This window comes from Bactrocera dorsalis, chromosome 3 (assembly GCF_023373825.1).
Source record: "Bactrocera dorsalis isolate Fly_Bdor chromosome 3, ASM2337382v1, whole genome shotgun sequence".
Classification (NCBI taxonomy): Eukaryota; Metazoa; Arthropoda; class Insecta; order Diptera; family Tephritidae; genus Bactrocera; species Bactrocera dorsalis.
Genome location: NC_064305.1, coordinates 31375373 through 31390641, shown reverse-complemented (window position 1 = coordinate 31390641; position 15269 = coordinate 31375373).

The following is a 15269-nucleotide window of genomic DNA, read 5'->3' as shown; positions in this document are numbered from 1 at the left end:
GTGCTTAGCGACTTCAACGCCAGGGTGGGCAAAGAAGGTATCTTTGGCACTACGGTCGGTAAATTCATCCTCCACGAGGAAACATCCCCAAATGGGTTGAGGCTGATGGACTTCGCCGGGGCCCGAAATATGGTTATCTGTAGTACTAGATTCCAGCATAAGAAGATACATCAAGCTACCTGGCTGTCTCCGGATCGAAAAACCTCCAACCAGATCGATCATGTTGTGATAGACGGAAGACACGTCTCCAGTGTTTTAGATGTGCGTGCGCTTCGAGGTCCTAACATCGAATCGGACCACTATATTGTTGCAGCCAAGATTCGCACCCGCCTCTGTGCAGCAAAAAACGCGCGCCAACAAACTCAAGGAAGGTTCGACGTCGAGAAGCCGCAATCACAACAGACAGCGGAAGGATTTTCTACTCGGCTTGCACTCCTGCTCTCTGAGAGCACTCGTCAACAACCCGGTGTAAGGGAACTGTGGGACGGCAATTCAAACTCCTTACGTACAGTTGCAACCGAAACCATTGGTTTTCGGAAAGTGCAAAAGAGCTGCTGGTACGAAGAGGAGTGCCGTGTCGCAGCGGAGAGAAAACAGGCTGCCTACCTCGCAACGTTACGACCGACCACAACACGTGCGGGATGGGATAGATACCGAGAGCTAAAGAGCGAAGTGAGACGCATTTGCAGACAGAAGAAGAAAGAGGCCGAAATGCGTGAGTACGAAGAGCTTGATAAGCTGGCCGACTGGGGTAATGCTCGAAAATTCTACGAAACAATGCGGCAGCTTACAGAAAGTTTCAAGACCGGAGCATACTCTTGTAGAACCCCCAAAGGTGATTTAGTCACCGATGCCCAGAGCATACTTAAATTATGAAGGGAACACTTAGCCAGACTGCTGAATGGCAGTGAACGCACAACACCGGGAGAAGGCGAACCCGATTCCCCAATCGATGACGATGGAGCAGACGTTCCACTACCCGACTATGAAGAAGTTCGAATAGCAATTGGCCGCCTGAAGGACAACAAAGCGGCAGGGGCCAACGGATTGCGGGCTGAGATATTCAAACACGGCGGCGAAGAACTGATAAGAAGCATGCATCAGCTTCTTTGAAAAATATGGTCGGACGAAAGTATGCCCAACGATTGGAATTTAAGTGTGCTATGCCCAATCTATACAAAAGGAGACCCCATAATCTGCGCCAACTACCGTGGGATAAGCCTCCTCAACATCGCATATAAGGTTCTATCGAGCGTATTGTGTGAAAGATTAAAGCCCACCGTCAACAAACTGATTGGACCTTATCAGTGTGACTTCGGACCTGGTAAATCAACAACCGACCAGATATTCACCATGCGCCAAATCTTGGAAAAGACCCGTGAAAGAAGAATCGATACTCACCACCTATTCGTCGATTTCAAAGCTGCTTTCGACAGCATGAAAAGGAGCTGTCTTTATGCCTGAATTTGGTATCCCCGCAAAACTAATACGGCTGTGTAAACTGACGTTGAGCAACACTAAAAGCTCCGTAAGAGTCAGGAAGAACCTCTCCGAGCCGTTCGATACCAAACGAGGTTTCAGACAAGGCGACTCCCTATCGTGAGACTTCTTCAATCTGCTGCTGGAGAAAATTATTCGAGCCGCAGAACTGAATCGAGCAGGTACTATCTTTTATAAGAGTGTACAGCTACTGGCGTATGCCGATGATATTGATATCATCGGTCTCAACACCCGCGCCGTTAGTTCTGCGTTCTCCAGACTGAACAAGGAAGCAACGCAAATGGGTCTAGCAGTGAACGAGGGCAAGACGAAGTATCTCCTGTCATCAAACAAACAGTCGTCGCACTCGCGACTTGGCTCTCACGTCACTGATGACAGTCATAACTTTGAAGTTGTAGATAATTTCGTCTATTTAGGAACCAGCATTAACACCACCAACAATGTCAGCCTGGAAACCCAACGCAGGATTACTCTTGCCAACAGGTGCTACTTCGGACTGAGTAGGCAATTGAAAAGCAAAATTCTCTCTCGACGAACAAAAACCAAACTCTATAAGTCGCTCATAGTTCCCGTCCTGCTATATGGTGCAGAGGCTTGGACGATGTCAACAACGGATGAGTCGACGTTGCGAGTTTTCGAGAGAAAAGTTCTGCGAAAGATTTACGGTCCTTTGCGCGTTGGCCACGGCGAATATCGCATTCGATGGAACGATGAGCTGTACGAGATATACGACGACATTGACATAGTTCAGCGAATTAAAAGACAGCGGCTACGATGGCTAGGTCATGTTGTCCGGATGGACGAAAACACTCCAGCTCTGAAAGTATTCGACGCAGTACCCGCCGGAGGAAGCAGAGGAAGAGGAGTAGGACTGGCGCGCGGTTGTTAACTCGGCTATAATCGCGTAAGCGGTGTCTACGCCAATTAAGATGAAGCAGAAGAAGATACAGAAAGAATATTTTAAACATGTCGAAACTATATATGCGCGGTGCCACGAATCTTAAGACTCTCCTTTTCCTAAAAGGAAAGGACCATACCCTCATGTGTGCTCTCAAAAAATTTATTTAACATTTCTAAACTTTATCTATTGCAACTTTTTCGCCATAGTCATCAAAAGTTAGCCCCACTTTTCCCAACAAAGTTGTTGTTTTCTTAATTATTAATTGTAAAGAAATTTGTAGCGAATCTTTCGCAAACTTTTACTGGTTACTGGCGAAAATCCACAAGCGCAATCTGAAAATAACATTATCACTTTATAAGTGCGCACTTCATTGGTTGTTCGTGCTGAAGTGGGCAAACACATTAGCAATAACTTTCCACAACAATGATTCAAAACAGTGGTGGATATCACGTGACAATGGTAGAGCGCGGTAATGACGAGAGAAAATGGCACAGTGAAGCGCAATTTGAAAATCTAGGAATGGAATGGAATGAAGTGGTCTCATTGGAACATTTTAAGGTTTTGGTATGACTAGGAAAGAAGAGGTGTAACTTATACTACTGAAAGTGCGGGTGTTATTTACGTGAAGACGTTAAGCGTGGGTTTTAGTAAAAAATACAGAGATCGAACCTTTGCTAAGTTGAGCTCCCTATACCTTCAAAGGCAACTCTAGAGCCTAACTTTTAATCGAAGAACACACTCTTTGCTCACGCTGAGCTCCCTATACCTTCAAAGGCAACTCTAGAGCCTAACTTTTAATCGAAGAACACACTCTTTGCTCACGCTGCTGACATCGAGTTTTGTTTTTCGTAATGTGACTACTTTTATATGAGCTTCAAGCACGAAAGGGAACTGAAGGAAACATATTTTCTTATGAAGTTCGAGACATTTTCTGTATCTAAAGGAATGACATAGACATAGCGGAGATACTTCCAGTATCTTTAAGATTGGATGGTATTCGAATGTTGGATGGGATGCTCGAAAGCGTGTTGAAGCCGGAGGTTGAGACTAAAAGCACTTCTCAGCTTAAATTAGATAGTTGGATTAGTTCTTTATCCCGGCATACAAATTGTGTCCACGCCTTTAGTAGAGCCGACTTGACAGTGACTAAAAGGAATTTAATTAGACGTGATTTGACCAAGTGAGACGACTTAATAAAGCAGAGCCTTAGGGTCAAGCAATCTGTGCAGCGGTTAGACGATCATTTGTAAAGGAAGATGCAATGAAATCATCAGTATGGTAGAACAGTTCTGAAACCTCTTCACTCATTATTGTTGTTGCCCATGAAGGAAATGCCAATCGACTTGGAATTCTAGTTGGTAGCATGAGCATCTATTGTACTCCACTCAAAACCCTCATATATTTCTCCACCACCGATTAGGAATTTGTAACTAATAACAGCCCAACCCATTGTGTTCTTGTCGTTACTGTACAGGTAAATACTGCATACTTGTTGAGAGCGGATATGGCGGTGTGATGTATAACGACGTGGGACAAAATAATAGCTAAGGTAGAGTGGAAAGTAGCGAAACAATAAAAACGATTTCACCTAGCTGATGAGCTTCTCACTAAAAGCGCATGCGAAAAGAGCTCAACTAAGGCGACTCTTTATTTAAGCGTTAACTTTAAGTAAAATCTAAAACTTAACGTCGATCTTTTCCGAAACATTAAAACGTCCCTCACCCGACCTTACATTTCTCAAACCATTCACTTGCTGTTTATCCACTTAAACCATCACTGGTTAACGCACCAACATTCAACCGCATCAACAAAAGTTAATATCCCCAAAGGGGGTCGCGTGCAAACTATTGCCGAACACTTGCAACTGGCTGCAAGTGGCAAGCAAAGAAAGAATATTTCGGGTACTTAGTGAACTTAGAGATAGTGTAGAGTGACGTTGACGAAGTTTAAGGATTGGCTGTTCGGTTGCTGGCGACTAGCAGATAGCGCTTGACAGTGGTAGTTTAATGGATGATGGCTGAGAGTTGGCCATTGGTCGACAACTGCCAGTTCTTGTTGGTTGTTTGCCATTCAGTTGCACTGTTACTCACTATTGTTGACGAAATGCAGTCTTTTTGGTGAGTTCGATGCTTTAGCTGGTTGCTGTGGTTATGACTTTCGGTCGGTACTGTAGTAGAAAGCTTTGCATTTATTGTGGTGGAGCGAGGTTCAAAACGGTACCAAGCTGCATGAGAAATTTCCGAGATTATTCGAATAGGTGGACATCAATAGCTTCCATCTTGCTACCTTACATAGTTTCTGAATCTGAGATCTCAGAAATACATATATGTTCTAAGATAATCGCGACAACGTGACTTAGAAAAGTAACACGGGCTCTTTATTTTTTTCCTTCTTTTGAATAAGTCTTATTGACATAGCAACTTCAAAAACTGCCTTCCAGAATCGTCAATTATAAATTCAGCTTAAGCAAATAAAGCTTGCTATGAAAAAATGTTGAAGCTGGAAACAAAAACTGTTTGTTTTTGAAAATTTAAGCAAAAAATACCATTTTACAAAAATTAGATCTTTTCCTTAATAATTTTTGTTGTTTGCTTTGTTGTTTATTGTGAATATGTTGAAGGTATCGAGAGTTTAATAGGCAAATTTAGCGTTGAGTTAAACAGCCGAGTCCAAGTAAACGAGACGGATGCAGACCTACTTGTAAGATCGAAAAACCAATACCAGTTCTACCATGTTCTCATGGGTTTTTCTTAAATCAGCAAGATCACATATTCGTTTTTGAAAGCTATTTCTCATGGTTCAAAGACATAATTACATTTAATTGACCTCCAATTTAAAAAAATCAGTTCCACATTGAAATAACTTCCAAGTAGCAGCAGCATGAAGTCAAGTTGCAATAACTTCTAGCATTAATGTTCGCTAAAGTGTAATATGGCAAAGGCAGGGAGACAGCCGTCAGCTCGTTCGAAGTAAATATTGTTTCTTGCGGTATTAATGTTTTTTAATCTCCATCTCTACAACTCTTTTTGCTGGCATGCTCCCTCCCGCTACACTAGCCGTCTTATTCGCTATCTTTCACTCTTTCATTCATAAGTCACTCCCCTCGATTTAGCATTCGCATTTCCCTTTCAACATGCTTTTCCTATCGCCTGTCGGCTTCTTGTCACCGTCTCGACGTCGATTTAACTAATTTACTCCTCATAGCCCTTTACCCTTCAGTTTTGCCTTTCATCGTCATTAACTTTTTATTTGTTGCGGTTTCGTTACGGAAAACGTAATTACCAAGTCTAAAAATGTTGTGAATATCAGCAAAAACTTTGCAAAAAAAACTAAAAATAACAGGAACCCCAGAGCTCTTAGTATGGAGTTATCGACCATCTTTTATTTTACAATATTAATATTAATTATTAAATATTTATTATATAAGCAACCAACTCTGATCTCATGCCAGAGTAAAACTGCAAAAAGTAGGAAGCAAAAATTAATTAAATATTGTTTGCATGTATTAGTTGGTGCTTGGACCGGGTTGCGGCAGAAGATTCACACGTAAATAAACTACCCCGACAAAGAGGACAGGCAAAGCATATATATTAACCTACTGATCTACTAAGGTTTTGCTTCAAATGACAGTAGTAGGGTTTGACAGAGGGAAGGTTTTCTCGTCCCATCAAATGAAGGCCTTAAGTGAACCACACCACTGGCTCTTCACACCAAGGACAGCATTTCCAAAAGTGTAAACTTTACAAAGAAATTTAAAGATACCATTGGCAGTAATAATGAATGAAATGACTCTATGCTTGAATGGGGATAGCATTAGTTGTATACTGACGGCTCGATAACTTCGAATGGAGTTTGTACAGGGATGAAGGATCACGCTCCAAACTTTCTATACTTATGGAACGTTTCCGGAGCATTTTTCAAGAAGAAGCTTTTGTTATAAGTCGGTGTGTCCAGGCATACGCCAGGCAAAGTCAGTGATAGCAAACTTCCGATAAACAAATTTTTTACCTATTTTATATGGGTCTAGCGTCTTCTGCAAACTGCCGGTTCTGCGACATGGCGCCGTAAACTCCCGAGGATCTGATGCCTAACTGCACGGCAGTAGACGCAGGAGCAAGGTCTTTGGATCTATGTATTTGAAAAGGAATCACATGCCCTCAATAACATCCAGCAAGATTCGGGAGTTTCCAGTGTGCTGGACCAATGCGAGCCGTTGTTACAGAGGGAAGGGCGTAATAGACCTTATGTCGCGTATGTCGACTTTCTTTCAGTCTACAGTCGTCGTTAAAACATAAGAAGAATTTGAGATTGAATTTCAGAACTATGAGAAGCCAAAGTTCGATCCCAATGAAAACATAGTTTTAACTGTCCTTTGAAAGAAGTGAAGACTTACTTTTGTTTCAGAAAATAGCTATTTTACTTATGAAGACTCGTTAAGCAGTATTCTTCTTTGGAAATCATTAACTTATTGCCGCTGCTTCTCGTTATCTTCCATTATATAGGAGTTTCTCTTGGTAGGTTAAAAATAAAGGTGGATGAACGCCAACTGCATGCAGCTGCTCTCAGCCCCGGGTGGTAACCAAACTAGGACTTATTCAACTCAACTCAGTGGATACTTAGTAACTTAGTTTGAAGATACCTTCTGTGTATGGATTACTACAGAAGATGCGCGCTCTTCTGTAGACTTTGTTAATGCAGTTTTCATAGCGCTTGTAATTCCCAGCAAGTAAACCCGTCGGCTCTGCTCTAGAAGATTATGGAATTTTTGGAGAACTAATAGACTTAGATAGTGGCTTTAAGGTCTTATAATGACTTTTACACATTTTTTAAGCATATATTTGGTACTTCTAATATTAATGAAATTCTCAATGGTTCTGATCTCTTAAAAGGCCTTTGTTATAGTAATCTGCCTGAGACACTCACGATTGTTGAGCTTCTGACGAAGCTTTAAACTAAAGAACATATTTTTTCATAGAGCTCTTATATTCGAGTTTAAAACTCCGAAAAACCTCGATCTAGCATAATCATATATCCTTAAAAAAAAATTAATTATAAGCAGTCATGTTGCTTTTGCTGTGAGCACATTTCATTACCGTAACTTACGCACTCAGTATGGAAAAGATTTTTCAATTTTATACCACTCCAACACTTTGGGCGCACACAGCTCAATTTTGTGTAACCGAAAGTAACTGTTAAATAAACATTTATTTATAAGTTGCTATATATTGTAGTATGTATATAAACTCGCTTGTGTAATCACATGAATTCCGTTGTGGCACAACGATCATTCGCTCCGTGCCAACTTGCAGCTTTAAACAACTTTGAGCAAGGTATACCCACGTTGATTTGTTTTTCTGCTTCCCCATTCCAAGGTCCAGGCGTTGAAATCTTCTGCAATTAGATTCGGAGTTGTTGTTTGAGCATCTCTAACAACTTTTGCTCTGGCATAGAACGATCGGCCAGTCAGTGTTCTTTCTTACACCGCGTTATCGCTGCAGACCCATATTGTCACTTTACGTGTGCTATCTGAGACCCATGTTCCTGCATTTAGACTTTTATATTGCTCGCATATTATTTCAACATATATTTCCTTTTCATACACTGTTTGTTTTAGCAGTTCCTGCGCTGCTTCGCAGTGGTTTAAATAAACTTTAAGGATTTTCATTTCCTATTGCTGCTTGCTGCTAGGTAAACTGGGCATCTTTTACTACCGATTTGATGGTTTGTATTCGACCTTACATTGATTTTGCAGGATACACAAAATGGTTCCTCCTCACATGCTTTAGAAAAATGTCCCTTTTCTCCACACTTCATGCAGCATTTGCTTCTGTCTTTTGGGTTTATCCACTTGCTTGCTATCTGGCCATATTCGAGGCATCTAGAACATTTTTTAAGGTTCGCAGTTTCCCGTATTCTGCAGACCAGCCCAGCCAATCTTGATTTTTCCTGCGTGTAGTAGACGCCTTGCTTCTTTCGCTGGAAGGCTTAAGACTGCAATTTCTGTTCCTGCATACGCTGTTCTAATGTTTATAATTGAACTCTTTTCTATATTGAGTTCTTTTAGCTGCGATCGAATTGCTTGAACTACATCGTCCTTTGTAGTAACATCGTCTAAGTCCCGAATTTCTCTTATTTTCTCATGCGTTAAAACTATTATTTCCACCTTGATGCCTAGAACTTTACAAATTTTTTCCTTGTATCCATTGCTGTTTCCTCTTTAATCTCTCGCTGGCTCCGACAGAAACTCTCCTTTTGCTGTTTTTCTGATACGCGACACGTTTTCGCCCAAATTTTGTGCGGTGCATATCCGCCTAAGTGTATGCTATAGTAGCTGGCGGTGAATTCGGCGTCGCGGCGGTGTGAATAGGGCGACTTGCTCGGTTTCCTTGTGCTATCAACTCGTTGGCTGATGTTGTTGCTACCACATTTGTTGTTGTTGTAACTGCTAAATGCTGATATTGTTGTAAAATTTTTTGTATGATCTTTTCACTTTATTTGCTTCACTTTGATTATTGTTGTTGTCGCGCATTGTTTAAACGCACCTTTGTTGTTGTTATTAACTATTAAGTTGGCTTTTGTTTAACTTTTTGCAAATATCTACAGTTTTTTATGATTTTTTGTTGCAGTCTTTGATCACTCTCTCGCTTTTTTCATTAGCAGCGTGTTTTTATATAATTTCAATATATATAAAGCTAACAAATATATCTGTGTATTGTAATCATCGTGTTTTTGTCCGACTTCGTTTTGTAAATTAACGGCTCGTTTTGCCAATTCCTCTGACTCGGATCTCGGATCTCTGCGCACTCTGTTGGCGCCACTTGGTCGCTTGTAGGTTGATTACTGTCACTGGCAACCACTTCAGCGCCCAATTGTCATTGCACAGGCTTCGTTACCCTTCGCTGTCTTTTTGTTGACCACTTCTAGTCATTAACGTAGCAATTTCGTGCGTTGCTTTTGTAGCTTAGAAAAGGTGGCATAGTTTTTGCAAGTCTCTACTGTTTTACTGACTTTATTATTAAATTTAAAATGTTTTGCAAAAAAAATTATTTTTTTTAACCCAACCGAGGAACAATAATTTTTCGGGACTAGTTTTTTGGGACTAAATCCCGAAAAATTAGGACATTTTAGAGTGAGTAGAAAATGGTAGACCTCAAAACGTAAGCGATTTTCCGGTACTCCGGAAATTCTTTAACTGAAAGTTATAGAAACTTAAAGTAAGCTCAAAAGTTCAGGTTAACCATTGAGGACTCCTTTAAGACGACTCGAAAAAAGACAAATATTTTTCTTGAAGAATTAAAAGATTTTACTCACCTCAATATTTAAACGCTTAAATTTCAAGCGTTAATTACGAGAACTGAGCCCACACAAATAAGTTTCCCTAATTCCATTGCTCTAAACACTTGACTGCTAATTCACACATTTGCAATGCCCAGTCATATAAGCAATATCCTGCAATAGTCTCTGAATTATTTCACGACGTCACAATTACGCTTAGCTAGTTCCTCCAAGGAACAAACTTATTAACTTCCCAGCTTCCAGGCGGCATTCATTTCACACTTACACAAGTGACGGGGTTTGCGGTAAGTAGTTATTGCCGTCATCAAAGTTTGCAATCAATTTGTGTGAGTCTTTTCTGCCACCTCTCAACTTTTACAAAACGGCAACAACCTCCCTCCGGAGCTTAGCCGAGTCAACGAATGCAGCAGAGTGGGCGCGCGCATCAGCATTTAGGAAGGAGTGTGGGCGCATGTGTGAGCGCATAGAATGAACGAAGGTAATTGTAATTTTCAACAGCTTTCAGCAAAACAATGGCATGCAAATGCAATTTGAAAGTAGGATAAAAGAAGAGGAGGCAGAGGCAACACAAAAACGAGCGGTAACACTGCATGAGCTTCCCGGTGGAAAAAAGAATCAAGGAAGCAAACAATTACCGAAAAACAATACGTCGAACTGCCACCACAACAACAATTGCGCGACAAGAGCACAATGTCAGCTTTTGTGTGGCAAAGTCATAAATTCGGGGCATTGAATAATACTGGAAGCGCGTACATTATGGCGGCAAGCATGGCGGTGCAAGCGCGGCACGTGAAGCAACGTTAAGTTGGCCGCCATATTCAACTGTCAACGCGCCGAGTCGCATCGGGCGGTAAAATATAACGCCAACAGCGTCAAATGCTCACGAAACTTTCAAATAGTTTCAATTCTTTTGAAAAGTTGAATTCCTTCGCCGAGCCACACTTTTTTTCCTAGGCGCTTTATTGCGAATATCTATACAAAAGTTGTGTCTAGAATTGGAAAAAGACGCGTAGTGGGTTGCACGGGAGATCGAAACGAGCAAAAGTTTTTTTTAGAAGCAAAAGACAATACAATTTATGATGACGTCGTAGGAGTCAGTCTGCTCAACTCGTCACTAGTATTTAAATGGCTTAATAAAAACTGTGTGAATGTCACTTCGGTGGGTGCCTCTGTGTGCTCAGGAGCTTCGTGTGGATATTAAATTCCACTTAGGAGTACGTTCACATGTAAGAAAATGATAGCTTAAGAAACAAGTTTAGATTGCCAAAGACTAGAAATATATCAAGTAGGGGTTGAAAAATTCTCCAATGAATGACATAACCCTAACACTTGCATCGAGTAGAAGAAAAAGTTTTTGCGATTTTGAAACAAAGAAAATAATTTCATCCCTCGGCTTGCTTTAAGGAATAAAACCGTTTTCTGTAAATTTTTTTGAAAAGGCATATTATTTAATAAATAATTCACAGAATTTTATGAACTTTATTAATAAGGGTTTCATTTTGATAATAATAGGATTTCCTTGATCCCCAACACATTTTTCAGTCCTCCAAACAGTCGGAATAGTCGTTTTCCACTATAACCTTCAAAACCATTTTCGATTCGGATTTGTATCTTCCGAATCGTGTCGCTGTGGCATGTCCGAATCGACATTTTAAGTTTTCTGAATAGTCGAAGGCAGAAGTTGCACGGAGCTAATTCAGGCGAATACAGTGATTGCGGAATGATATTGGTCCAGTTTTTGGAAAACAAGCCGCAAAGAACCAATCAGTATGACTTGGTGCATTAACGTGATTTTGTCACAATCACCGAGGTGTCTAATTGTCAAGCACCAAGTATTGAATTTTTTGGATGTGTCCCTCGTCGGTAAAGATCGTTGGTCGTCGATCGTTCATTCGAAAACATTAGGTTGTGATGATATTTTATTTGACAAACTTTGCCGAAATCCAACATTACATAAGTCATACAAGTATTTTACTTTGGGCAAAGAGTGCATTTACAAAAATTTAATATTTAATTTAGTTTACAATTTTTTCCGATAGAACAGAGTCCTGATACTACAGGGTTTCACAAAAGCGAAAAAGTAGTACTTAATAAAATAAAGAAAGGCTAAGTTAGGGTGCAACCGAACATTTTCTACTCTTGCACTTTGCTAGTTTCAAAGCCAGGGAAATACTTTAAGATGTAAAACCAATCATATATAGCGAAGTCAGAGGGAAGATCGAAACAGACAGATATACCATACGTCTAATTTTACACCGGCTCTCATAAAGCTCTCTCATTTTTGATTTATCGCGCTCTTATTAGTTTTTAACAGTACCGTTATATGGGAAGAGTGCGGGGTTATCTTCTGCTTTTATCCGTTTTAACACTTTTGGTAGAAGTTTTTATAATATTTTTATGCAGCAAATTTGGTTGTTGTAGCGTAAGTGGTTTAGGAGATTTCCACATAAAACTTTTTAGAGGGCGGGGCCACGCCCACTTTTGCAAACAATTTTTCCCACAAGTGCCTCTTGCTACTGCAATCACCTGTGCTAAAGTTCAGTTTTATACCTTCATTTCGTGCTTAGTTATGGCCTTTAATACGTTTTAGTTAATGGCTTTTTGTGGGCAGAAGTCCGATAACGCCCATCTACGAAATCGATTTTTTTTACTAAGAAGCCCGCATATTCATCAAGATATCTTAATTCTTGCTCAAGTTACAGCTTGGATGAACGGATGAACAGACAGATAATTTATGTAATATGTACAACCGTTAGGTGAACAACACTATGATACTCTGTAGCAACTGGTTGCAATATTATAACTACTAAAATTCCCTTTGATTATAAAACCACGACCAGAGGAACAAACCATATAAGTGAGACCTTTTCAGATTCTTTGTGGCAAAAAAAATCGAAATTGATGGGTTATGTCTTTATTCCCGCTGATGTAACGAACGGCTCTCTGCTGAAATCATAACAGAAGTTTGGACGAAAATGGAGCGTTTTCTGAATTTAGCTTTGAATATGTGTTTACCGAGCTATATGTCTTGTGTCTTTGACTAGGTTAGGTTAGGTTAGGTTAAATGGCTGATCAGAGATCGCACATGGACCAATAGATGTAGTCCTTTGTGAAGCCATTGAAAAATCGAACTCCCGTAATCGGACTTAGAGATCGGCGAACCGCTTAGTAGCCAATACAGATTTCCAAAGGCGTTTAATTTCTATGCCCGCACATGCTGATGAGCGCAGCCCGTTGAACGCTCTCAAGTTTCTTTGCAAGTGTGGCGAATACCTCCCATTAGTGGCAATGGTGCCACAGGGATCTTGTATCTTCTACTAAATAAAACCATTTCTGTCTTATTTGGATTGATGGCGAGTCCACTTCCGACCGCCCATTTTGTTACAAGGCTGATATATCCCTGCGTCAACTCATACACGGTGCTTAGAAACTTTTCTTTCACCATAAGTGCTACATCGTCTGCATAGGCAATTACCTGACAGCCAAGATCCTCTAGCTTTTGAGAAGGTCGTTAACGTCTAGGAAAAAAAAAAAAAAAAAAAACCTCCTCCCTGCCTGCGGTCACAAAAGTAGAAGAATTTCCCCTTTTACAAATGCGAAGATTTTCGTTAACAATAAAATGAAAAAGCGACTCACCTCTAGTGTTGGTATCCGAGCTCCCCCAGATCGAATGTCGCGATGATGACACCGGCACCATTCCGGGACGCTTCAGCCAAGGTCCTCCTTAGCAGTGCAGGAGGCGGCTCCACCTCATCGTCGTGAGGCATATATGCGGAGATGAGCCAGACATTCCCGGTGACACACGCTAGCTTTGCTGTAACTACGTCAGCGTTGCTGAAATTAGGTAAAAGAAATACCGTTAATTCGTTTCTGACCAGCATACAGGCTCTTTGTCTACCTGCATCCTTGGCAGCCAGCAGCTTATGGCTCTTCGTCCTCAGTCCAAATATTCGGTTTCCAGTTAGCCACGGTGTCTGGATCAGGACTACATCGGCTTCGTCTTGCTCCAGACAAAGCAGTAGATTGGTGGAGGCCGCCTTTACGTGCTGGAGGTCAATCTGGAGGAATCTCATCCTTCAGACTCTCCTCTAGAAGCGCCAATTCAACACACAAGTCGTGACCGGCTGAAAACGGAGTGGCCGATCGACGAACCGCCTCCAGAACTCGCCACGTCCGAGAGGTTTGGGTCATTTTCCATGGTCGTTTGACCATCATTAACGCCTTCTGCCTTCTCCCCCGCATCTGCAGCTTGAGTGCCATCAGCCCTGGCATCCGTTGGGAGTACCTTCAGTACTACCATTTTGAACCCATAGCTGATGGCCCCCTTGGTTTTGCTGAGAGGACCGATGGACTCCGCGTTAAGCATAATCAGCGCCTGCCGATATGGTTTATCGGTTCTCTCTAGCCTTATAACCCTCCAGTCTTGCGCGAGAAGTGTGGGGTTACAGTACCCGAGGATTTCCTCGATCTCCTTCGCAGTGGATGGTTCGGCTGGCAGCCAGACGCGAGCCCTCGGGCGAAGAGGAAGATCCTCTTTGTCCACGGCTTCCAGTCTAGCTCCCTTCCAAACCTCCCCTACCAGAGAGCCTGCCTTCTTGTATAAAATGTGGCGATCTTTCATCGGTACTCAGATACCTGACCAGCATGCTCTCCACCGTAGCGTTCCACTATCTTTGCCGCTAATCGACGGTCCGCCTTTAGCTTCCTAGCTAAAGCCCCTTTGCTAATGCCCCCTGTGGACCCCTTCATAATTCTAGCAGAAGTTCGTCTGCTAGTGCTGGCGATTCCGCCGTGTGCGAAGGCTCCACCCTTCAGTACGTCTTCTGCCGGCGGGTTAGCGCCGGCTTCCCCTTCTACCGCCTGATGCGGAAACTCCTACCAGCGTCTTAGTACTGTTGCTGCAGCTACCTAGCGACGGTTTCGTCGCCCTGGGAGCAGCAGACTCGCCCGGGACAGATCTGGGTGTCGATTTCGACGCCCCTTCACCTCCCTTCGTCACTTTCTCGTCCGTATTTGTAGTGTTTGATGTGTCCATGCTATAAGGGCCCCACTCAGAGCCGCTATCCGTCCCCCGGAAAGGTAGTCGCTTTTTATGGTCCCAAGGTTATCTCAGTGATGAGGCCAAGGCGAGGGTTGACGTACGCCCTTATGAGGCAGTACGTTCAGAGCCGACCAGCGTAAAGAGGGAGTCCTCTCAACTTACACCTACCACGCCAACTTAACGGCGACGAGCGTACTCTGAGGCCTGGCAGGGTTTTAACGGACGGAGGCAGTTTCGACATTAGCCCGACACCCATTTCTGATGGGTGTCACCCCATCACCCTCAGGTACCAGAATGCCGCCACCACCAGCCCAGGGTTCTATCAGATCCAAATAAGTTTTCCTATTCTAAAAACCAGTTCGACCCCAAAAGTCGTCTAGGGAGTTGTAAGGCCTTGAAAGCCGCAGGCCATTTAGCGTTACCCAGGATGCACCAGCGTGGAGGCGACCTGCACTACATCCCCAAATATGTGTCTTTGACCAAAGAAATAATAATTCCGAGTATTATTAAGATTAAGCATGCACTTTACTT